Genomic DNA, 24,395 nt, shown 5'->3' with positions numbered 1-24,395 from the left:
TTTAAACATATGATCTTTATGTAAGTCAAATCATTATGCTGTACACCTCAAACTTATACAATGCAATATGTCAATTATATGTCAATAAAACTGAAAGAAAAAAAGATTTGATCATAGGCTACACATTCTACAACTTACCATTTTTACTTTAAAAGTAGAATAGGCATACAGGTGATTCTAACTCATTCTTTATGACATCCACAGAATATTACATAGTATGGACGTATAATTTACTCAGTAATATCTCTACTGATGCTTATTTGCTCTTATTTCCAGTTTTTTTTGTTTGTTTTGTTTTTTTTGTTTGCGGTACGTAGGCCTCTCACTGCTGTGGCCTCTCCCGTTGCGGAGCACAGGCTCTGGACGCGCAGGCTCCAGACACACAGGCCCAGCGGCCACGGCTCACGGGCCCAGCCACTCCGCGGCACGTGGGATCTTCCCGGACCGGGGCACGAACCCGCGTCCCCTGAATCGGCAGGCAGACTCTCAACCACTGCGCCACCAGGGAAGCCCTTATTTCCAGTTTTATACTATAATAGATAATGCTGCAATAAAAAATCCCTGCAATATTTTATATCCAAGTATCTTTACTGAATAAAAAATAATGGAGCTGTTGGGCCAAAAATGATGAGAAATTTGAATTTTAATAAGTTATGGCAAAATGATTTCCAAATTCTCCACAGTATTTACAGAATTGCTGATAACTTGCTCATAAGAGAGCAATTTCATTACACCCTTAATACTGGATGTATTTAAATGTTGTTAAATTTCTCCAATCTAATGGGTGAATTCTGGACTATATTACTGTTGTTGGTAGTTGTATGGTCATCATTTTGTTTCTGTGACTATTGAGATTGGGTATCTTTTCACAGGCTTAGATATCAGAATCACTTTTATAAATTGATTGTTCTTATCCTGTTGAATCATTTTTATGGCTCTGTAACTTTTTTAAAATTGTTTTTTGTACAACATTGTATATTAGCAAATTTAACACTTTCCTCATTTTATGAATAAAATGTATTTTCTCCCAACAAATCATTCATTTTTAAAATTTTAATTGATACTTTTTTTCATAAAGGTGTTTTAAATTTCTATATAATAAAACTGTCAAAATAACATTTTGCAGGTTCCTTGAGAAAATATTAGGAGTTAAGAGTGTACACAGAACTATTAAATCATACACTTGTGTCTACATTTGGAAACAGGTAAAAGGATTACTAGGTATCATTTCAGTATAGTGGCTAGGTGTTGTATAGCAGACACACCCTAACTGGAGATTTTCTGACTTTCTAGGGTTGTGTACCTTTGTTCAACTTCCTATTTACTATTGATCAGGATATGCTGCAACTACATAAGAGTTAACTTGCAGAACTGACTGAAACGCTGATGACCCTTTTTTAAGAAAATTTTAAATGGTTTCTGTCCAAGAGAAATGCAAATGACTTCTATATCAAAACTCAACTGTTACTACTTATTTTCTTGTATGACTTTAACCACATTTGTATCATTTCTTAAATTCATTTCTTCATTCCTTTAAGTGACGAACTCTGTAAACCTCACATCATCTAATTCTCTTTTGAATCAGTCCGGGCATTTTACAAATTTGTTCATTAATTGATGACGAATAAAATCTTTGGAATGTGGTCATTTTGTATTTTTATGAAAGTCATATTTTTAACAGAAGTTTCCTAAGCAAGAAATTTTGGTGGTCTCAAATAGAGTGATGAAAATAAAGAGTAGTGGATTTTGCAGGTTAAAAAAAAATATGAATATATTTGAGTATAAGGGAGAAAGAGGAATGAAGGGTGAGAGAGAGAGAGAGAGAAAGAATGAGAGTGAATAAGTGATGGAAGGCAGTCCACAAGAAGGGGAGAGTGTTTGACAAAGCATAGACTAAGACCTGAGATTCCACAGGAGGACCAAATCTTCCTCTCTCATACTAGCAGAAAGAAGGAGGGGTGGGGATGGAATCATGTTATAATTTTGTAGGCAGTGCTGAATTTCCTGTTTTAATGTTTGAATTTCTGTTGTGTGTTTCTACATGAAATATGAGTCATGACGATCTGAGAGTTGGATGAAAAGTAACGGTTGAAATTTTAAGAAGAATGGAAAGGTTGTCATTTTTAAGCATACAAAAACAAGCTTTCCAGAAAAAAATTAATAGTATTATTAGAGTGAAGTACTTAGTGTATATATATATATTTTTTTTTTGATGTCCTTATTTATTCAACTAATACTACATTGTCGTACAAAAGACAAAAGGCTCAGGGTGGTCAAAATTACAAAGACATTGAAATTATTATCTAGAGGTGAAGAAAGACAAGTGTTGCGACCAGCAGGCCAAAAGGTGACAAAATGAGGTGAGCCAGGCGGCCATGGAGAAGCCACGCCCTCCCTAAGGGATAACTGCTCCTCTCCAGTAGGTCACTGCTTCAAGAAGGGAGTACACACACCCAGGATATCCAAATCTGCTTTCCCAAAGGATGACAGACACGCAGATTTCCTGGTTTATACATATCAGAAACTCAGTGTTTTAGGAACTTCAGGTTTGAATCTCTGAGGTTAGAAGTCAGGCAAGTGCTTTTCCTTGAAGAGTGGGGATGACCAGGAGGGGACACCTGGGGGACTGCTGGGAACTTTCTGTTTCTTGATCTGGGTTGGTTACATGGGTGTGTGCAGCTTGTGAGTATTTCATGGAGCCATACACTTAAGATTTGTGCCTCTCCTCTCAGATAAAAAGGTAAAAAGAGGAAAGCTATACATATGTATGTATGTGTGTGTGTGTGTGTGTGTGTGTGTATGTATATATATATATATATATATATATATATATATATATATATACAATTTGTTTGCAATGTATTAAATTTATCCTCTCCAATTACGAAGGCTTGATGAAGTTGGGAGCTATGCCTTTTTGCTTCCCTTTAGTACCTATCACAGTGCTAATATTTGATTAGATGATTACTAATGACTGCTTGTAAACAATACATAACTAGAATATACAATATATAGATGTAAGAGACATTAATAAATTCAAATTTTCTAGTTTCTCTGAATAAATATTTAAGATGGAAGAATACACACACACAGATAGAGATGTTAGAGACAGAGATGAGAGTGACAGAGATGGAAAGAGAGACAGAGGTACAGGCAGAGATAGAGATAATCTGCCGGGCTTTTCTAGGAGTCTGTACTCAAAGATTTGGGGTTTCATATTAACCACTGTGACCATTTGTACTTTTGAACAAATTGGAGAATCACTTTTTGGAAACCTCTTATTAGAAGAGGTGACCTGAACCTAGAGGTTTAATTGGCATTTTGCTCACACCAGTAGACTGAGTAATTCTGCAAATAATACCTAACTCTGTGATATCTAATTAAGCCCCTAATCAATGCTTTAGCTGGATGAGGCAGATGTAAATGTACTGTCTTTTCACTTTTAGCCCTATTCTAAACACAATTATACCCAACAAACCAATGAATCAGTAGAATAAGATACCAATAATAAATAGATGCTCTCATCACAATTCTGTCTTTTGTCACAATTAGAGCAAGCTTCCTATTCATGTCATTACAGAAAAGAGAACAGAAATGTCCTTTTAGGACAAAGTTTCCTTCTAGGCCAGGGGTAAACAATCTTTTTCTTAAAGGATCAGAAAGGCTTTAAGGCTTAGGCTTTGAAGGCCGAAAGGTCTCTGTTGCAGCTACATAACTGCTGTTGGAGTGCAAAAGCCGCCACAAACAGTACGTCAACAAATGACTTCAGCCATGTTCCAATACATTCTATTTACAAAAACAGGCAGACCTCTCCTTTAGGAAAACCTGGGAGTTTGTTGTTGTTGTTTTTTTGCGGTACGCGGGCCTCTCACTGTTGTGGCCTCTCCCGCCGCGGAGCACAGGCTCCAGACGTGCAGGCTCAGCGGCCATGGCTCACGGGCCCAGCCGCTCCGCGGCATGTGGGATCTTCCCGGACCGGGGCACGAACCTGTGTCCCCTGCCATCAGCAGGCGGACTCTCAACCACTGTGCCACCAGGGAAGCCCGAGATTATTTTTTAATATAATTATTTATTTCTCTTATATCATGGTATCTATTCTTGAAACAGAAAGAAGCAGAACCATTTAACTAGCAAGTCTTCCTCAGCACAGCAGTACTGCAGGGGAAAAAAAATGTTCATCTTTGAATAATCATAGATTCCAGATTATTCTTTATGCCCAGGCAGCCCATAAATTATAAATAAAATGGACATAAAGCCATGTCAGGCTGACCTTCTCCTTTACCTTAGAAAGTTCTCACACAGGTTTTTAAAAGGTCTGTACTTATCCTGGTCTGCTTCCCAAACATGGAGATAAATACGTTCCCTGACAGCCTGACTTTTTCTAAGGCAGCACTCAATGTATCACTCTCCTAGAGCACATTTTCCAAAACCTGACAGAAACATCCCTGAAACCTTCAGAGGGGAAAAATAAACCCTCATCTCAGGCTGTGCAAATTACCACCAAGTATAGCCATGAATAAAATAGGAATCAATCCTGATTCATGTTTTTGGAACATCCTAAAAAACGGCAGCTCAGGCTCCAAAGGCCAGTGCTCAGCAGAACTTAGACCACAGGAAATTAGGCAGGAAACAGAAAAGATGTTAAATATTCTTTTCTTATGACACTTTTTTCTTTTTTTCAAGAAGCCAATTATTGGAGATCTCTGAGTGGAACAGTATTAAGCTTGATGCTTGGCTACTTCTCCTAAGGCTGCTTCCTTCAAATTACGTATAACTGAGGGGAAAAACACCCCCAAATCTCCAGACTGATGACCTGGAACACAAAAGCAGGGCCACTGTTGCCAGAAGGGCTTAGTTAAATGTACTCAGTTCCTGAGAGCACAGGAAAACACATTAGCAATGATTGGTTTAGAAGACTGGTGACTTGAAAGCTCCTATCCTTAAGGAAGAAGATCTGGGACAGGTAACTTTATGTTTCTTGATGGGGAGTAGAGCCAAAACCAGTCTGTGTGAGACGGAAAAGAGAGAATATGTACAGGTGGCTGAAGGAATTGCCCACTTACGTTGTAGTCATTTGTTCACAAATATTGGAAGCACTATGGATACTCTACAAATAAATTTCCTATGTTCAAAGACCACTGTGTGGTTAATACAAGAAAGCAACATGCAGGACTATAGACAAGGAGCTGATAAGATATATGTCGAAGTACACAAAAATGTGGCGGAACAGAACCTGGGATTGGGGAGGGGGAAGGGCTGAGTAAGAAAGGAATGTTTAATACAGAGAGAGATTAGAACTGGTCCTTGAAGAGATGAAAGAATTGAGACAGGAGGAAATCCTGTGGTGGGGGGGGAGTCTTCAAAAAGAAGAAGGAGAACGCATTCTAAGGGGAAGCATGCAAGGAGGCTAATGTGGCACCTAACAGAAACAAAAGGTGTGCTCTGAAGTGGTTAAACGTGCCTCTGTACATACAGGGGGCATAGTGGGAGGCTCACAGAATCATCACAGAAGCTGTATTAACTGATTGCCAGCTTTGTGCCAGGGGCTGAGCTAACAGAATTTCATGAATTTTGACTTTAAAACCACCATGTAAATGAGTTGCTTTTATTAACCCCATTTGTAAATAGAAAATTGTAACTAAACAACTCAACCCAAATCACACAACTGGTAAGTGCTAAAGTCAGGATTTAAACCAGGCAGTTCCTAAGGACTGTCTTATACAGTGTGGCAGGTTAAGGCGTACCAACAGATTTTATTTTTTTTAGCCTGAATGCCATCCCAAGGTGAACCTACAGCTTATTTAGAAGGAAAAGGGGAGACACTGAATTATTTTGAGCAAGGACACGAGAAAATCAGAATCTTATACAGAAAAATTGATACTGAGGATTAAAAAAGAAGTATAAAGCAAGGAAGGGATTGAACATGAGACCACATAGCAGGTTAAGAGTACAGGTAAGTGAAATTTAAGAGTCTGAAATTGCCTGGTGGGGGAAAAATGGAAAAGAAGGAAGAAATGTGAAATAGAAGACGGGAAAGATCAAGAGATGGAACTGAGTCAGCTGATATGGAAGCTGAGAGGGTACTAGAAGAGGGAACACTTCAGTATGACTGAGTCTGGGATCACGGGAAGGAGAAAGCTGGGAGAATGAAAATAAACTCAGTTTTAATAATATTCTTGAGGAGTCAGTGGGGTAATAGACAGAAAATCCTAGTAGGCAGATGAAAATGGCCCACAAAAATAACAGCAAACCCATGGAACCCTGCTCCAATTTTCTCTCAAATGGTGCCAAGACACTGCCTCTCTATGACAAATGCCAGAAGCTTAGAGGTCATTTTGGACTTCTCCACCTCATTTCCTCATGTACTCATATCCAGATTGTCATGAGCACTATTCACTTCATAAATGTCAGATTTATCTTTCTCTCCACTTACACTGTTACTGCTGTAATCTAGGCTAAAATAATCACTAAAATTTATTACCACAATGGCTTGCTAATGGGCTACTCAATGTCCATCTGGTCAACCTGCAATTCATCCTATACACACTACAGCTAGAGTAACCTCATCAAAACAGATAATGTGGTCCACGTATCTACATCTCCCTTAAATCATCAGTTATGTCCAGTACTCTAAGGTTAAAGACAAAACAGCCTTGTACCATCTGTCTCCTCTTTAAACCCATACACACCCACTTCAAACTGCATGGACTTCTTTCAGCCCTCAAGTTTGCCATACAATACAGCCTTCTTATATGCTTTTCTACTCTTGTCTTATTAATTTGTTAATACCTTCAGACCTCACTTTATTATTGCTTCATAAAACCTTTCAAACCCTCTTGACTAGCTCAAACAATACTGTTATATTTGGACCACTCATTTCATGTGCAATTTCCGACTTATTTGTACTGGGGTTCAATTTGTTTTCTCTGTACTTTAACACCAACCACTCACATTTTGATCTGCTTCAGTCTGACTTTTGCTCCATCACTTCCCTGAAACAGCCCTTTGCAAAGTCAACCAAGACCTCTCTTTTCCAGTCCTGTAGTCAATCTGCAGCCATCTCACTGGTCTTCTCAGTAGCAACTGACACATTTCAATAGCCTCTTCTTATTGAAACACTTTCTTATGTGGCATCCTGGAAAGTACGTTCTCCTGGCTTTCTCCTGCTGCCCCTTCTCACTTACTTTTGCAGATTCCTCCACCTCTTCTCTACCCCATGAAATGCTGGTTTACCCCAAGCCTCAGCATTGCACTTTCTCTACCTACATTCAATCTCTAGGTGACCTCTCTTGGTTCCAGGTCTATAAACGAAGTTCACATTTTTTTTTTTAATTGAGGTAACACTGATTTATAACATTATATAAGTTTCATGTGTACAACACTAGATTTCTATTTCTGTGTACCTGTACCATGATCGTGACCAACAATTTAGTTTCCACCCATCACGGTTGATCCCCTTTACCCATTTCTCCCTCCCTTCTAATCCTCCCCCTTTGGTAACCAGTACACTCTGTTCTCTCTGTTTCTGTTTTTGTTCGGTTTGGTTTGTTCATTTATTTTGTTGACACTGACATTTTTGTCTCCAACAACTTCCCTTAATTTCAGCCTTGTTTATCCAACTGCCTCCTTAATAGCACCTATTGGGTATATTAAAAACATTTCAACAAACTATTACATACAAAATAGATAAACAACAAGGTCCTACTGTATGGCACAGGGAACTATATTCAATATCCTGTGATACATCATAATGGAAAAGGTCATGAAAAAGAATATATATATATATACACACACACACATATACACACACACACACATATATATATATAACTGAATCACTTTGCTGTACACCTGAAACTAACACAACATTGTGAATCAACTACACTTCAATTAAAAAAAAAACATTTCAAATGTAATATGTACACAGAAGAATGAGACATTTTAAAAATAAATATAAAATAGTACGTTATTTAAATTAGCACCCATTCTCTATCTCTTTCCACTTGCCCTGACTTCCTTTCTTCATGACACTCATATATAAAATTATATTACATATTTAATTTTTACTTTCTCTCTCCTCCAAGAAAATGGAAGTTTTTGAATGGACTATTTTTACACTGCATTTCTGATGCCTAGAATAGAAACTAGCACCAAGTAGGTGCTCAAGTATATTTATTAAACTAAATAATAGATCATTAATATCAATCCATCTCACTAAACTATAAAGTCACTGGCAACAGAAACTATTTATGTGTTTGAATAGCATTGTTTTCTGAGTGCCTGGCAAATAATGGTCAATAAATGCTTTTTGACTGTTTGAATAAATAGAAATACTATCATAGTAGTGCAGTCTTACCCATGACAAAGAAGGATAGAGTCGCAACAGTGAGTGCAGCTATCAAAAATGGCAAGTGCTGAAGAGGCTGAAGATGACAAGAAATTATACAAGGTAAATGCACCTGATAATTCAGAAATTACTAACAAATTTTAAGGCCAACTGTAGTATAAGTGCATATTGACAGCAATTATAATTGTCTAAGGTATTAGTGGGATGTACAGAGACAGAAGACCCCAGGGTAAGAATTCTATAGTAGATATTATTCTTAACACCTGGGTCTCCTTCACTGTCCCTGCCAGTGTTGATATTTCCTGCACCATTCAATCAACCGGGACTCTAATGCCTCTTTTCCCCACACTTAACCAGTCCTCTTTCCCAATGGCATTTTAAATCTGAAAGAACTGACCATCTTCATTTTTATCTTTGTGTGAATAAAGAGCCATGCATCTGAAAGTTAGGAATTAGGTCATTGCTTAGAATGCAGAACGCTGCTGTAAAGTTAAGTTTCAAAGTTGGCTGCATGTAGGTAGTGTTTGAGCCCTCTTATTTAAATACTGAAATTAGGAAGTATAAGTAAATAAGGGCTGGTAACTGTCTACTGGCTTGTCAGAATTTTTTTAAACTTAATGATTTCTGTAACATTTAACAAGACTATATAGCTTGCACTCTAGGGGGTATGATATGGATAAAGAGGAATACCATGGAACAGCAAGCGCCAGGAAGTGCTGATGTTATACAGGAAGTGTCAAGGAATCTATGTCTAGCTCAGTGAAGATCTTTTGTATCACTGACTCTTATCTGGTCAAAAGAAAAAAATCTGGTTCAGATTCTAGCATTGGCAAGAATTAGCACCACGACTCAGCTACATTTGGCTTTCACTTCTATTTACAATTACACTAGCAAATAATCCTTGCAGAGAATAAACACAGGATTAAGAATGCAGGTAAGTAAATGCTCCCTGAGGCTTTGTGTTATTCCACACAAGGGCAGTCAAAGTTCAATACTACCAGAATGCCATGCAGAGGGCGGAATCCTCCCAGTTAACACAGTGCAGGACCTGGGATTTGGGTCTTTTATCACCATCTGGGTAGGGGGCCCATGTCAACACTAAAATGCCAGCCCTCTTCGTTTTAGTGGCATTCTTGCTGCACCACAGATAGATACTTCTATCTTCTCTTTCTGGTGCTTCATCAGGCCAACCAAACGTAAAGTTCAGCAGGTCTGGCTCTAGCCTACCACAAACTCCACTTGGAAAATCGCCTCCAGCCCCAAAACAGATGGGAGAGGAAAGGAAGCTCATCTCACAAATCGGTACTCAGTTTAAGAAACAGAATTGCATATTAGCTAACAGGCAATGAACATTCCTTGGGCAGTAACAGACCACCACCATTTTGCTCAGTGTATAAGAAAGAACAAGTCTTCAGAGGCATCAATGGATAGTTTGTAATTAATCCCTTGGCAATATAAAGTGGAAAGTGAAAGAAAAAGACTCTTAAAATAAGAAAATAAAATCCCACCCCCAACCGACAAAAACAAAAACGGTGGAATGAGCAGAATCTGGACAAGTAAGACAGAGGGAACCTTGACCTCTACGACCTCTACCACCTTCAACTCAGGCCTAAGAAGGAATTCATTGTTCAAAACTGAAAATTAGTTTTTCATTTTTTTTCCTGTTTTGCCTAGAATAAATATTATACAGAAATACATTAACCTCTTTCAGTGATGTATAAATCCAATAAAAAAGAGAAAAAAATCTAGCATATGCATTAACGATGTATCAGCTTATGAGAATTTACCTAATCCTAAAATCTAATAGTGTCCCAGGTTGAAAGGCTTCTCTTTCCACACAGCTTTCACTTCCTTGGAAAGTTACACTTTTTCAAATCCCACAAATAAAATTAATGAGGGCACATACTATATTGTGTTCTAAGCAAAATGACTAACTGTACTTTTTTTAGGTCACAGCTAACCTTATTTATTTATATTGCTTAGGTAAAAGTACACAGAAGAGAACTACTAGAAATTCAAAAGTCTTTTCAGGGACAACCTCAGTCTATGATTTCTGAAGCTACACATAAGTGAGAAATCCACACTTGCAAAGTAGACTAGTGTACCGCTATGGATAAATCCACTTAAAGTTAAAGTTGACATGAATACTGTTTCCCCCCAAAAATGCCTTCATGTATCTTCTTAGTTGATATCTGCTTCTACGGAAAGAACGGAGGGTGGACAGGGTTATGGGAAAGCAAGAATCTGAACAAGTGACCACTCACTCATAAATTGTGCCTAGAAATCACAAGGAAAGATTTCTATAAGAATTTTCCCACATTTCTTATAATAAGTATTTCATGTGGCTAAGAAAAATATTTTCTTTCTGTCATTGGCACATCATCATTTAAATGAGGCTCTGAGAAAGTGACTAAGCACCGGGGAAAACAGACTAGGGTATTTTCTATTTTCTCCACATATGTGACCTCTTAGCTTTCTGTTTACTTCCTATAAGCCCTCAAAGTCTCCGTGCTTGTTCTTGTCAAATACTAAAAACAACCCTGATCCTTTTACTTCTTTATATGCAGTTTCACAACTGAATGCCAATAATCAATCCACAGAATGTGTCACAAATAAAACAAATGCCTAAATCTAACATAAGCTGCTAAACTTGGAGAAATAAAGCTCTAATTACTACACTTGGTCAAATTAAAAATAATCTCATTCTCTCAAAACAGAATCACGTGATTATCATCTCCAGAATGAGCAAACATATTTATTATTATTATGTATCAAGGGGAAAACATACGCTGAAGCACAGACAGTTGTTCAGAATTAGTAAGAACCATACTGAAAAAAGGCAGAGAGGAGGTAAGAAAGAGTAGCTTTCAGAGAATCAAGAATAAAAACACTGACCCAGAGAGATGCTTTACAAGTTAACTCATTGGCCCTACTCAAAAAAGAGGCATTTTCAAAGTTCACTTATTTATTCAGTGGTTTTTTTTAGGTACCTGTTTTGTACCAGCTACTGTTCTAAGCCCTGAGAAAATAAAGAACCCAAGACACAGTGGAACACAAGCAAGGTGAGAAAGGAGCACTGACAGAAAGGGTATTTTAAGCAGCTTAATGTCAAAGGAACACTGGATTGGAAGAGGATAGAGTGGCGATAGACATTACTGAAGAGATAAAGAGGGGCCATGTCATGGAGCTTTGTCTAAAAGCAAGGGTACAGAGAAGGTGGGTGGCAGTGGGAGAGAGGGTTGAAGTAATTGTGGATATTAATATTTTTTACATTAAAACCAAATTTAATTAAAATATTTAAATGTCAATACAAAAAAAAAAATAAATGACACAAAGAGGAAAAGGTTACAGATACTCAAGCACTTCTTTTCTTAAGGAAATATAAAGTACATGTGTGGCAGGGCTTTATGCAAAGGCTGCTGTGGAGAATGGCAAGGGAAATTAAACATGGGAACTCAGAATTACCAAAGTCAGACTAAGATGGGAGATCACAAATTTATTATGACACTAGCTTTCATGGTTTTGTGATTTTCAATAGCATTCAATACCCCAAGTGAAAAAGCAAAGCCAGAATGCTCAGTCGAGAAAAGGTAAGGAAAGAAAAGAATACAAAGGAATAAAGACTTGGGCAAAAGAGTTATTTAAGTTGTATACTAGGTCTTGCCTGGATAGTACAGCAAGGGTAAATGAGAAAAGAATCACTGGAAGAGAACAAGGTAGGTCAAGGTACTGGAGACTGGTGGGAGGTAGAGAGAATGAGGTGATGATTGTTTCATGATTCATCATTTCAAAGATGATAAGTTTCAGGTAATATCATTCCATATCAGGAATGGAGTCACTGTCCAGTGGTTAACACGGAATAGAGTGAAATGTCTAAGAAGGTAAGGTGGTTAAGGAATTTCTGTAGGGTATTAATTGACTTGTCAACCTATATACTTTAATCAATCATAATCAAGACAGGGGATATAAAGAAAAAGTGTCATCCAGATTTCTAAATTTGAAAGAGTAATAAAGAAGATGACAGATGATACTAAAGAGGGTAGGTGATGATGATATACTGATAAAAGGCAAAGCAAATAAAACAATGTATCTTGGATAAACTGTTTTCTTATGACATATCCTGAACTGCTGAAGGGAGTCACACATTGAGGTAAATTTTTATCATTGTAAATTCATAACTCAAATAGCCCCCCAATATTATCCAGATTCTAGTAGATGTCTCTGGTCAGTAAATCCTCCAACACTATCCAAAAACTTCAAACTTTCTCCACTTTGTACAAATTTTATAAAGCAAATTTAAATTCCAGAAATATCCTCAATTTAGCACTACAGAACACGCACACGTATTCAGATTGCTCTTTTTCTCCTTCCTTTCCTCTTTCTTTACAGAGAGTGTTACTCCTGGTCAAAGTCAACTCATATCCCTTATGTCTTTAAACCAATTTAATTCCACATTCTGTAGTATCCATCAAACATTCCCTTTTAGCTTCTGTATTTTTAATGATCTCAACTTCTCATACATATTTAAACGTGCTCAAAAAGCTCCCACTTTATGAGAGAAAAAGTTCCCTCAAAATTCTATTATTCTCCAGAACCAGCTCTATCTTTTTTCAACAGTTTCATAGACAGATTTTTTGAATGGGTCACTCTCGCCATTTCCTGAGCTCCTACTCAATCCTTAAAACATTTTCATTGGGGTTTCACCCCAATCACATCATTAGCTAAGATCAGCAATGATCTCTCTGTGTTCAAATCCAAGGATTTTTTTTTTTCATTCCCCATCTTAATTAACCTCTCAGCTATACCTGGCAGTGATGATTAATTTGTCTTTCTTATGGGAGGTTTTTCTCTGGTCTTTGATATACCACAAATCTGTTATTGTTTTCCTCCTCTGTGACAATTCATTTTCCTCCTTCACAATCCCATCTACTTTAATACACTCTGAAATACTAGAATTCATCAAGATTCATCCCTAAAATTATCTTCTTTCTCATTCTACATTATTTTTCAGATTCTTATCTATTCCAAAGGAATGGATTATCATCTGTATCACAAAATTTATACATCTCTTTCCCTGTTTGCTGCCCTCATCTCTTTATTAATGTAGCCAACTGTTCACTCAAGAGTTATGCTGGATGAATGAAAGGAGTACTGGTTTCCACAAGAGGGTAAAAGAATAATGCTCTCTAAATATATCTTTGTAAATGCTTTTATTGTCCTTATTTTTGATAAATTCCAAATTTCCCTCAAGATCCAACTCAAATTCTAAATTATCTGTGATTAATTTTTGTCTCTTATTTCCTCATCTCCTATAGCAATCTTACATGTAATCCTCTGCACCTACTTTTATTGCTGCACGTAGCCCACTGTGTTATAACTTCTATATCTATGTGTCTTCCTCCAATGCCCACTTCAGGAGTTACTTCAGGAGTTACTTAATGTTAGGGCCACATTCTATTTATAATTTTCTTCCCAGAACTTACTAATCTGAGGTATGCTAGATGCTTGAAATTTTTTAAATGAATAACTGAATGCCAACAACGAACAACAAATTGTGTTCTGGGGTTTTCAAAGATAATAGATGCTCCCAGAAGGAGAGATTCTATAATTAAATAAGGTCAGGGAAGCTTGTACTAAATCCCACTCCTAGGGAGTCTAACACACACTTGCATCTGAAGAACTATAAGAAGTCCTTAATATAGAAAACTACTTAACTTTAATGTTTACATAAGGAAAGATTTCTTCCCCTTTTCTTCTTTTAAAACACATATTAGTATTCCTCAAACATTTTTTCCTCATGTCTTGCGATAGTTTGGATTTTAACTTATTAGGATCGGCAAAACAGATGTTAAAGAACCAGAGGGTATGGCACATTCTCTTTACCCAGGATGCTCCTCAATGGTAAGACACAGGTGCTAATTCCTTCAATATAGCTCTGACTCACCTTTTATTTATTTATTTTTAAATTTTATTTTATTATTTTTTTGGCTGAGTTGGGTCTTCGTTGCTGCTCGCGGGCTTTCTCTAGTTGTGGTGAGCGGGGGGCTACCCTTCATTGCAGTGCACAGGCTTCTCATTGCAGTGGCTTCCCTTGTTGCAGAGCACAGGCTCTAGGCACAAGGGCTTCAGTAGTTGTAGCATGTGGGCTCAGTAGTTGTGGCTCACAGGCTCTAGAGCGCAGGCTCAGTAGTTGTGGCGCACGGGCTTAGCTGCTCCGCGGCATGTGGGATCTTCCTTCTTATTGTTTTCTTTTTTTACAAAGTTATTAATTTCAAGAATTTAACCATATAAAATAGAAAAATTATTAGAGCCACACTGAAACCATTATTTTATATATTTTTTGAAACTGCTCTTATAAAAATAATATTGTTAACCTAAAAACCAAATGTGCCACCAGGCACTTATCCAGGTAGCTTGAATGATAGAAGCACTAATAGCTCCAAGACACAATCCCCACTTGAAGCTCAAACAACTTACCACTTTACTCCCACAAAATATTGTCTAATACAGTTTGGATAGAGTACATTTAAAACCAAGGACCCAAAACAAAACAACAGTCCTCCTCTGAATGACTTTTCTGCTATGCTTTCTTCAATGTGTGACAGGGAAGGAACCTCTACTTGCCAAACAGAAAGTTCTGACACATGGTGTGGCAGATAACATTATATAACAGTAAAGAACCCATCCTGGTAATCAGAACTCTTATTAAGAACAACAGGATAGCAAAGTGACTCATCAGCTTGTGTGCTCTTTCCCGATCCTAGTAATTTGGGACAAGTGTGGGGAAGTTACAGTTGTTTATGTGCAGCCCAAAATGACAGGCAAGAGAAGTTACTAAGCAACATTAAGTACTTGCATTTTTCTAATCTTTTAAAGCTGCCACAAGCTGAATAGTCCTGTAACATAAAGGTAAAGGGAAAAGCAATGTGGGAGTCATGTTTTTGACTGAATGAAAATGTTTTGCTCAGTAATTCTGAAATTCTGATTCACCATGAGTTCATCTGTCTTGGTTTTAAGGATTACTTCATGGGTATAATCCCCTTCTACTCACTGTCAACACCAGAAACCTGCTCTATAATGAATAAAAGCATGGCTGGGGGGAGTAGTTCCTATGAGTCTTGAAACCAGTCTGTCCTCCAGTAAACAGGACCTTTGTTCTCTATTTCAGCTTTTTGTTTCTTTCATAGCACTTACTACTACAACAACAACAACAAATCATGTTCTTGCTTCCTTGTTTAGTATGTTTGCTTCTGTGTATTTCTCTTTCACTGATGTGAGTTCAGTACTGTAGGAACTTGCCTGTTATTTCACTCTTCCTTCCCTGAGCCTGGCACCATGCCTGACAATAACACTAGCCCATCCATGACTGAGGGATGAAACAGAATACAGTGTCATGGTGTTAGTAGTTCTGTTTCTTAAGGTGATGCTTTTAATAACTATGCCTACTGAACCTTAAATTTCCCAGAAGTAGCTGAGGGTTGCTTGCAATCTCTAAAACACACACTAGGAGAGGCAGGCAAGTGAGAATTCTCCAGCTCTTATTTCTTTTCATTAAGGAATCAGCAAAGGGATTCCTTGGTCAAAAGCTCAGGAAGAACATTTCCTTACATCCTCTGTCTCAGCAAAACAAGTTGCTGAATAAACTACAAACTCATCTTTTGTGCTTGAAGTCTGTTTTCAGGGCAAGGATCCTGCAATGCTTCTCCACAGCACCTCTGTTTCTTCCTCCTTTCCAGTTCATATAATTCAAAAGGAGCTGACCTAGGTAGTAATAAATGTCCTCACAGAAGAGGTCACATTTTCCCAGTCTGACTGGGTACAAACAGCAGAGTAGTCAATATAGATGAAAACAGAAGATCATTTTGTACCTTAAATGAATGATAGCTGTGACCAAATTTTAAGAAGAGGAAGAAAACTAAACCCATAATAAGAGGCTTTTCATTTAAGAGGAGGGGAATTTAAATTTCTCAAGGTTGATTGTGTGCCAGCCACTCTCCTGAGGGGTGTTTTCATGTGTTATCTAATTATTCTCTGTTAACTGTTATCATTCTTTTGTAATTCAATAAAACGCTTTTGGGCAAAAGAGTAAGTAAAGAAGACACTATATAGAGGGTGTTTATTGTAACATTTAATAGATTTTATGAGTCACATTTTTATTAATATAAAACTAAAACGAAAACTACTTATAGATTTAGATTTCATTTAGTACATTTTCTCTGCTATTGATACTTCCTTCTTTACCTGAGGCAATATCCCAAATTAACAGGAAACCATAAATAGCTAATGGGACTTCCCTGGTGGCACACTGGTTAAGAATCCACCTGCCAATGCAGGGGACACAGGTTCAATCCCTGGTCCAGGAAGATTCCACATGCTGTGGAGCAACTAAGCCCGTGTGTCCCAACTACTGACCCTGCGCTCTAGAGCCCGCGAGCCACAACTACTGAGCCCACACGCCGCAAGTACTGAAGCCCATGTGCCTAGAGCTGGTGCTCCGCAACAAAGAAAAGCCACCTTAATGAGGAGCCCACGCACGGCAAGGAAGAGTAGCCCCCGCTCGCCGTAACTAGAGAAGGCCCACGCGCAGCAACAAAGACCCAATGCAGCCATAAATAAATAAATAAATAAATTTTTAAAATAAATAAATAGCTAATACTTTTGCTTATTTATTACGTCCCTTCTGTTCTCAGCCCCTTACATGATTAAATCATGTAATTCTACGAAATGGGTATCATTTTCATTTCTCCCTGCTTTTCAAAGAGAACTCTAAAGCATAGAATTTAAGTAAAACTTGCTCAAGGTCATACAAGTAGTAAAGATTTGAGGCCAGGCAATCTGAACACAAAAAATAAGTTTAAACCCTATATCACAGTGTGTAAGAACGGAATGATGAAATTCAAATGAGCATCTTTGCGTACTGAGAAATTATACACGGAGTCAATTTCTCCACACCTTCATCATGAATCATCAAAACATGGTACAAGGGCTTCCCTGGTGGCGCAGTGGTTGAGGATCTGCCTGCCAATGCAGGGGACACGGGTTTGTGCCCCTGTCCGGGAAGATCCCACATGCCGCGGAGCAGCTGGGCCCATGAGCCACAACTACTGAGCCTGCACGTCCGGAGCCTGGGCTCCACAACAAGATAGGCCGCGACAGTGAGAGGCCCGCGCACCGCGATGAAGAGTGGCCCCTGCTCACCGCAACTAGAGAAAGCCCTCGCACAGAAACGAAGACCCAACACAGCCAAAAATAAATAAATTTTTTTAAAAAATTAAAAAAAAAAACATGATACAAGCTGAGATTCTTTAAATGTAATTGTACTTACATTACAAAAGAAGGCCTAGCTACCTCACTGGGGTAACCTCATCCTGAGATTAGTCTGTTGATGGAATTTCAAAGAGATTTTAAATAGCTACCACACTTTTCCTTCCATCTGTCCTTTTCCTGGTTATAATTTCATATTTCATAACTAATTCACGTGGATTGGAAAGAGACTAAAATAGAATTATTTGACCTAAGATGACACCTTTAATAAAAATATTGTATTTTGGAAAACCTTACATGACGTCTATCCAGTCGCATTGTTATAATACTTGAATACTTACTGAAAGAAATTTACAAAGTCATTAATAAGTAAAACCCAAATTATCCCATAAACGGAAAAAGGTTCTTTTGGGGGAGGGGAAATGGGGATTGATTTTTCCCACCATTTCTTCATTTTTCTCTAGTGGTAGTCAAGTTTCTAATGTCTGCTCACTGATATGACTCAGTATTTTTCAGCTATGACTGAATCAAACTCTCAGGACTTTTCCTCAAAAGAAATAAGAGTTCAGGAAACAATTTATAAAAAGCACCGTTTCACAACTTTATTGTCCCACAGAGCAAAACATCTTTAATGAACAATTTATGCTAATATTTGTTTTTCCCCCTTAAAGATACATTGGTACCAGAAATTAGATATCACTAAAAGTTTCAATATTATGATTTGGAAGTAAGTATGCCATCTGTCATATTCTAAAACGTTATCTCCTAAACTCTAGATATGCAATACCAGAGAGGGTGATAAATGTCTTTTGAGTAATTTTATACTAATTATGAGTTCAACGTATTAAAATATACTATGTGGCTCAGACCTTGTAACTTGCATTTGAAAGACCATTCTCTAGTCTTTTTTGGGGGTAATAAAGCCTGTGAAAGTGGAACTCCTTATTTCTTCAGAGAATTGAATTAGAGCTTTGAATTGTTTATAAAAGAAGTGTTTACTGAACTCTAATAATGTATTAGACACTAGGCTCAGCACTGAAGTCCCAGAGATAAAAAAAAAGATTTTGTTCCCTTCCTCAGTGTAGATAAGATTGTTTCAACCTTCTGCGGCATATTCAATTTTAAAGTCAAGCACACAGTTCAGTGGAACCACAGAGAAGGACAGTTGGGCCAGTGGTAGAATACAAATAGAATTCAAGAAGGTCATGATGCTAGAGCAGAAACTTAAGGGGTATAGATGTATAATCAGGTAAAACCTAACAGACTGAGGGCAGAGGGATCTGGGTGTCCAGAAAGAAGTTATAGACAGAGATAGGTGTAAGCAGAGACAAAAGAGGTGAACAAATAGCTTGCACCGTAGCATATTTCCAAATTACATAACAAGCCAGTGATAGTTAAGAGTAGACTTGGAGCCTTTTGGTTAAAAGCATGGGCTCTAGGGCCAGACTGCCTGGTTCACGTCCCAGCTCAATTCTAATTTCTAACTGTGGGTGGTAAGTCCTTTAACCCTCTTACGCCTCAGTTTTCTCTCTTATAAAATGGAAATAATGATGATAATAGGATTATCACATAAGAGTGTTTTCAAGATTATATGCCCAAGATGCTTATACAAGCAACTGGCATGTAGTAAGCACACAATAAAAGTTACTATCATTATTTTTAAACTATGAGGGCAAGAGAGCCAAAGCACCACATTCAAAAACCAACGCTTGAAACTAACTACTTCTAACCTCGACCTGCAGTGTCACAAATGACAAGGGTAAAGAGAAAGAATCAGGGCTGACAATGTGAATGTATGTGCAAAGCCCCATCACCGTCTAGATCTATGACAATAATAGCTCAGTAGCATCAACTTTCCTTATGGAGCATGTACAAAAGTATAAGTATACTTTGATTTTGAAGATGAGAGCTTTTGTGCTCCTTGATCTGTAGTGATTGGCATATTGCCAATATGAAATAACTGAGTCAAGGACACTGTTTCAAATTTACAATGCAATACAGACTCCCTGCTAAAAGGCAAATTCTTCATTTCCAACTGTTGACTCAGATAATACTTGAAAAAGAATTTCATCTGTTTAAATTTAGCATGCTGAGAAAGACCAATCTTAAAATATTGTTTGGCTTATGCCCATAACATTTTCATTTTATTCCTTGTTAGTATTTGTCTTCTGTGATAAGATGACAAATGACAGTATTCACGCTATTCTCCTTAACACTCGAATTTTACCTAAATGAACTATTTTGTTTTTATCCTCACCACTTAAAGATGGCCTTTCATTTCCTGGCAAATTTTCAGAAAGTGATTATGCAAGAACCAGTAATATTTCCAAGCACTGTTTTACCTCTTCAGTCATCATCTGGCCTTTCTCCCTACTTTCCTTTGAATCATCATTTCTCCTCCTAAACACACACATACACACACACACACACACACACACACACACACACAAAGGAGATTATCTGAAAACAAGCTAATCTAATTTTTATAATCAGACATATATAAGGAGATATTCTGAGTCTCTGCTTCATGTGTGTTTTTAAAAATCTCCACCCCACACATAGCCCGAAGAGGTTGTTTCCTAGAGTTCCTTGGAACACAGAATCTGGACAAGTTCTCGTCCCAGCCTCCCGCCATGCGATCTCTTTATTTTACTCCCACAATAACTCCATCATCTTTCGTCCCAGCAAAGACGCCCCAGCTTCACTGCCAAGGTTCACGAAGCCACAGCAGAACACTGAAATTGGAATTGCAAAGTATGCCACGTTTGGATCTAGAGTCAATTTAGGCTCCTATGTAGGTAGATCCAATCTTGGGTGTCAGTACAGCTGGGAGTTCTCTCCTGACTGATACAATTTTTCAAGCACTCTCAACCCACGCCATCCGCAAAACAATAGGCTCATTCCACTTGATCCACGGTAGAGTACCATCTTAATAAAACAATGTGGCAAAGTCACTAAGAGTTAGAGCTAGTCACACTTGGGGGCTAATCCTAGCCCACCATTTACTAAATATGCTGTTTTAGGTAATTTGCTTGTTCCCTCTGGGGTTGAATTTCTTATAAATGGGAGAGCATGCCATCTCCCTCCTGTAGCTTTTATCCCATAAATGAGAAGACATATTTAAAGTGCTTAACCTTGGGAGGGGCAAGACAGGGGAAGATACAAACTACTACGTTTAAAATAAATAAAATACAAGGATGTAATATACAGTCCAGGGAGTATAGCCAGTATTTTATAACTTTAAATGGAATGTAATCATAGGAATATTGAACCACTATGTTGTACACCTGAAACTAATATTGTAAATGAACTACATTTCAATTAAAAAACAAAGTGCTTAACCTAGGGCCTGGCATTTGTGCACTCACAGTAACTAGGAACTAGTCATGCATTGCGTGGTGAGAAAATCATACATGCAAATAATCCAAGGAGTTATCAAGGAGTTGCAGTGGTAACCAGTCAATACCTAAGGGTGGGGACTGCCCTGGTGGCGCAGTGGTTAAGAATCTGCCTGCCAACAGAGTGGACACAGGTTCGAGCCCTGGTCCGGGAAGAACCCACAGGCCACAGAGCAACTAAGCCTGTGTGCCACAACTACTGAGCCTGTGCTCTAGAGCCCGCGAGCCACAACTACTGAGCCCACGTAGCCCAACTACTGAAGCCCGCACACCTAGAGCCCGTGCTCTGCAACAAAGAGTAGCCACCACTCGCTGCAACTAGAGAAAGCCCATGCACAGCAATGAAGACCCAACGCAGCCAAAAATAAATAAATAAATAAAGATAGATAGATAAATAAAATAACTAAGGGTGAACAGGCGTATGGGATTCTTACTTGAGGTCATATTTTAGGTTGGTGTTTTACAAGAGAAAGAAAATGCCATAGATAGGAGAGGGGCAATAGGAAGACGTTTTCTTCAATAGCTTATCTAGAGCTTCCTGCAGACAGATGCTTCTAAGCTAAAGGTATTACGCTTAAGAGAAGAATGCAAGAGTATCAAGCATACGTAAGCACAGTTCTGTTCCAGTTCTGTTCCTGTAGCCAGGAAAATAAGCAGCCAGGAAATGATATTCTTAAAATGTCATTTCAAGCTTATGTATCAACATCACAGTCATGATTGGTAGGCAGAATTAGACGGAGGGACCAGCTGATCTTTGTCTGGCTTGTCTGGCCACAAGTCTTCCTTCTTTCAAGTGTGCAAGGAAAAGCATGAGTCACAGGATACTCGTCTAGTTCAGACACTGTTCCAGCAAAACTTACCAATGTTTTAAACTTTAAAATAATTACTTATTTCAAAAATGGTTTTGGAAATCTTCTCCTCAGATATAACATGAGGTTTGTTTACCAGCAGGACAACCAAAATATGAAGCAAAGGTATTCCCGAAACTCAATGCAACCTACCTTTCTATCTTTAAAGAAATTCTGACAAACTCCTATCCAACCTAAATTCTTACCAATTCCAATCAGGCTCTCAGCCTGATTTTTCTTCTCTTTAGCTAAATTCTTAAGGTTCAGGTAATGATTTATTCTAGAGTAGCAGGGAACTGCTTGCAAACTCACTCCAAACATGTTCTTTTAGTCTTTGTATAGATGTTTCCTTTTCTTTTTTTTTTTTTTTGTTTTTTGCTAAAAATTTTAACCACCATCATGCATGCACTATCATAACAAATATATCCCCTGGATTACATCTGACTTGGTGATTTACTAAGTCATACGGACAGTTTTTTGCACCAAGAAATTATGCATGTGTGGAATGGGTTACCTCTAAAAAGTTGGATATTTCAATAATAACACAAATATATCTGGAGATCCCCAAGATGAGTAGGCAAAGTAATTCGTATTATATTCAGAATATGTTTTTAATAAAATAATCAAGATTAGGTGGGTTAGGAAAAGTTTAACACAACTGAAAACTGAAATAATTGGAGGAGACTGACCTTTAGTTTCCTCTTTTCTAATTATGGAGAATTTCAGATTACTTTGCATTTCACAATAGTTGTTTCCTAAGTTTTGACACCCTTTTAACCTATAGAATTTATGGAAGTACACATGAAAGTGTTCAGCTTAAAATCCTGGATTCTGTTGTAGATAACCTCTGTTTTTCCATTAATATTTCTTGGAGAAAACTATAGTAATATAGTACTTTCTTCAGTGATCCTGTGGCTAAGTCTAGTATTTTTGTGACATATTCTTTCTGCTTAAGAGATTCCCGTTTTTTTCTCCATTATAAAAATCTAGTCAGTGTAAAAGAGGACCTGGTTAGAATTACCCCAACGTTTTCAGATTAATTATTTCTAGTTTCCTTTCTGAAAAAGACCTTTAGTATTCTGCCTGCATTCACATTCATTTGGTCATTTGCTTTACAATGGGCTGGCCTTTGCTGACCTGTTTTTACCTCCTTTTAAAAGTTGGTTATCTGCAATTTGAGCCACCAGTAGAAGTCATTTTTAAAAAAGTTTTTTAAGCCTCACTTTTTGCCAGTGAACATCATGCAGCTTGTTTCTAAGTATAAAGCCATCTATGTAAAAAACCACCGCTTAGAAATCACAAGGAAGGCACCATTTAGCAAGTGGAGGAGATGATTGCAGTAGTAAGAAACTGGGGGAATCCTGCACCCACTAAAGAGTACTTGAGTGTTTATCATAACATCAGTCTCGCCTCGACTGTTGCCTAGCAATTATCTAAAGACCTACTTCACATTTTATTTTAATTTAATGAAGTAAATCAAAGACTTTTGTTTTGTTTGATTGCTTCTTTACAGGTTAGGAACAAGTCTGGAATGAAACTTAATTAACTGGGCATTTGAAGATCTAAGCCAACCTCTTTACAAATTTTCTGTTGAAAATGCAAGCTGCTATCCGTTAGTAACTTTCAGAAGCCCACTCTTGTAATTAAATCTAGAATGCATGTACCAGTTTTGTTGCCGAAAATCACCACAACAGGGTGCCTCTTGCAGACCTAACCAACAAGCGGTCTCTGTCTGCCAATAACTGAGAGTAACTCGACTATACCGTAACTAGGACAGGAGTCAAAGAGACAAACCGATTTAATATCTCATGCAGAATTCAAAGCTCTGCTTTTCTAACTTTCCTCACCATTTCTTGTCAGCTTCCCTTCCCCCGCACTACATACCCAGAAGCCACTCAAACTGCCAACCGTGTCGAGTTGAACTTACTGCAGTGTGATGCAGGCGAAGGCTGGGCACATCTCTGAAGCCAGAGCAACTGCTTTTCTGGAGAGGAACTGGGACTAGCCAGCTAGCAGGATCCTTTCCAATTCACACGCTCCGCTCAGTCAGGAGTCCCCCTCACGGCTCGGCTTCCCCAGAGGAGTGGAGCTTCAAGAACTCTGCTCACAGCACCTCCTCCTCCTTACTTCCACCCCCTTCCAGAACACACAGCGCATTCTAACTAGTGTCTGAGAGATGGAAATCGATTTCCAGTCAACCACAAGGGCTGCCTGCAATCCCCCGGTTCCTGACAATTTGCAACTCAAAAACAGCGGAGGCTGAAAGATGTAGGTTTCCGGAGCCTGAAAGTCAGCTTTGGCAGTCCCCTTCCCCACCCCTCACTCCTCCCACTTCCCCCCTCCTCTATCGCGGCCACCTCCAGTCTCCCACTCAAGCTAGGTATCAAGAATGATTATTTTGTTATCCAAACCAACAAGCATCAGGAGGAATTTGTCAGAGATGAAATACCTGTTGTCCATGACTAATGCTCTTCTCTCCTGTCTTTGAGTCCTTGATTGATATCAAGATGCGCTGATATTGGAAATCTGTGCGGGTGT

General features: G+C 38.2%; 1 protein-coding gene across 1 annotated transcript in view; it reads right to left on the bottom strand.

The window, feature by feature from the left end:
• Positions 1–24,097, bottom strand: part of DGKB (diacylglycerol kinase beta) — a 703,373-nt gene extending 679,276 nt beyond the window's left edge. The window contains exon 1 of the mRNA XM_029233668.1: positions 23,785–24,097. The gene's annotated coding sequence lies outside the window, so the exon portion shown is untranslated. The remainder of the gene's footprint in view (positions 1–23,784) is intronic.
• Positions 24,098–24,395: the final 298 nt, after the last annotated feature.

The sequence above is a fragment of the Monodon monoceros genome, unplaced genomic scaffold (assembly GCF_005190385.1).
Source record: "Monodon monoceros isolate NGI ecotype Baffin Bay Population unplaced genomic scaffold, NGI_Narwhal_1 Super_Scaffold_2, whole genome shotgun sequence".
In the NCBI taxonomy this organism is placed as follows: domain Eukaryota; kingdom Metazoa; phylum Chordata; class Mammalia; order Artiodactyla; family Monodontidae; genus Monodon; species Monodon monoceros.
Note: the sequence above shows the minus strand (reverse complement) of the source record. Positions and strands in the feature narration are given on the sequence as shown.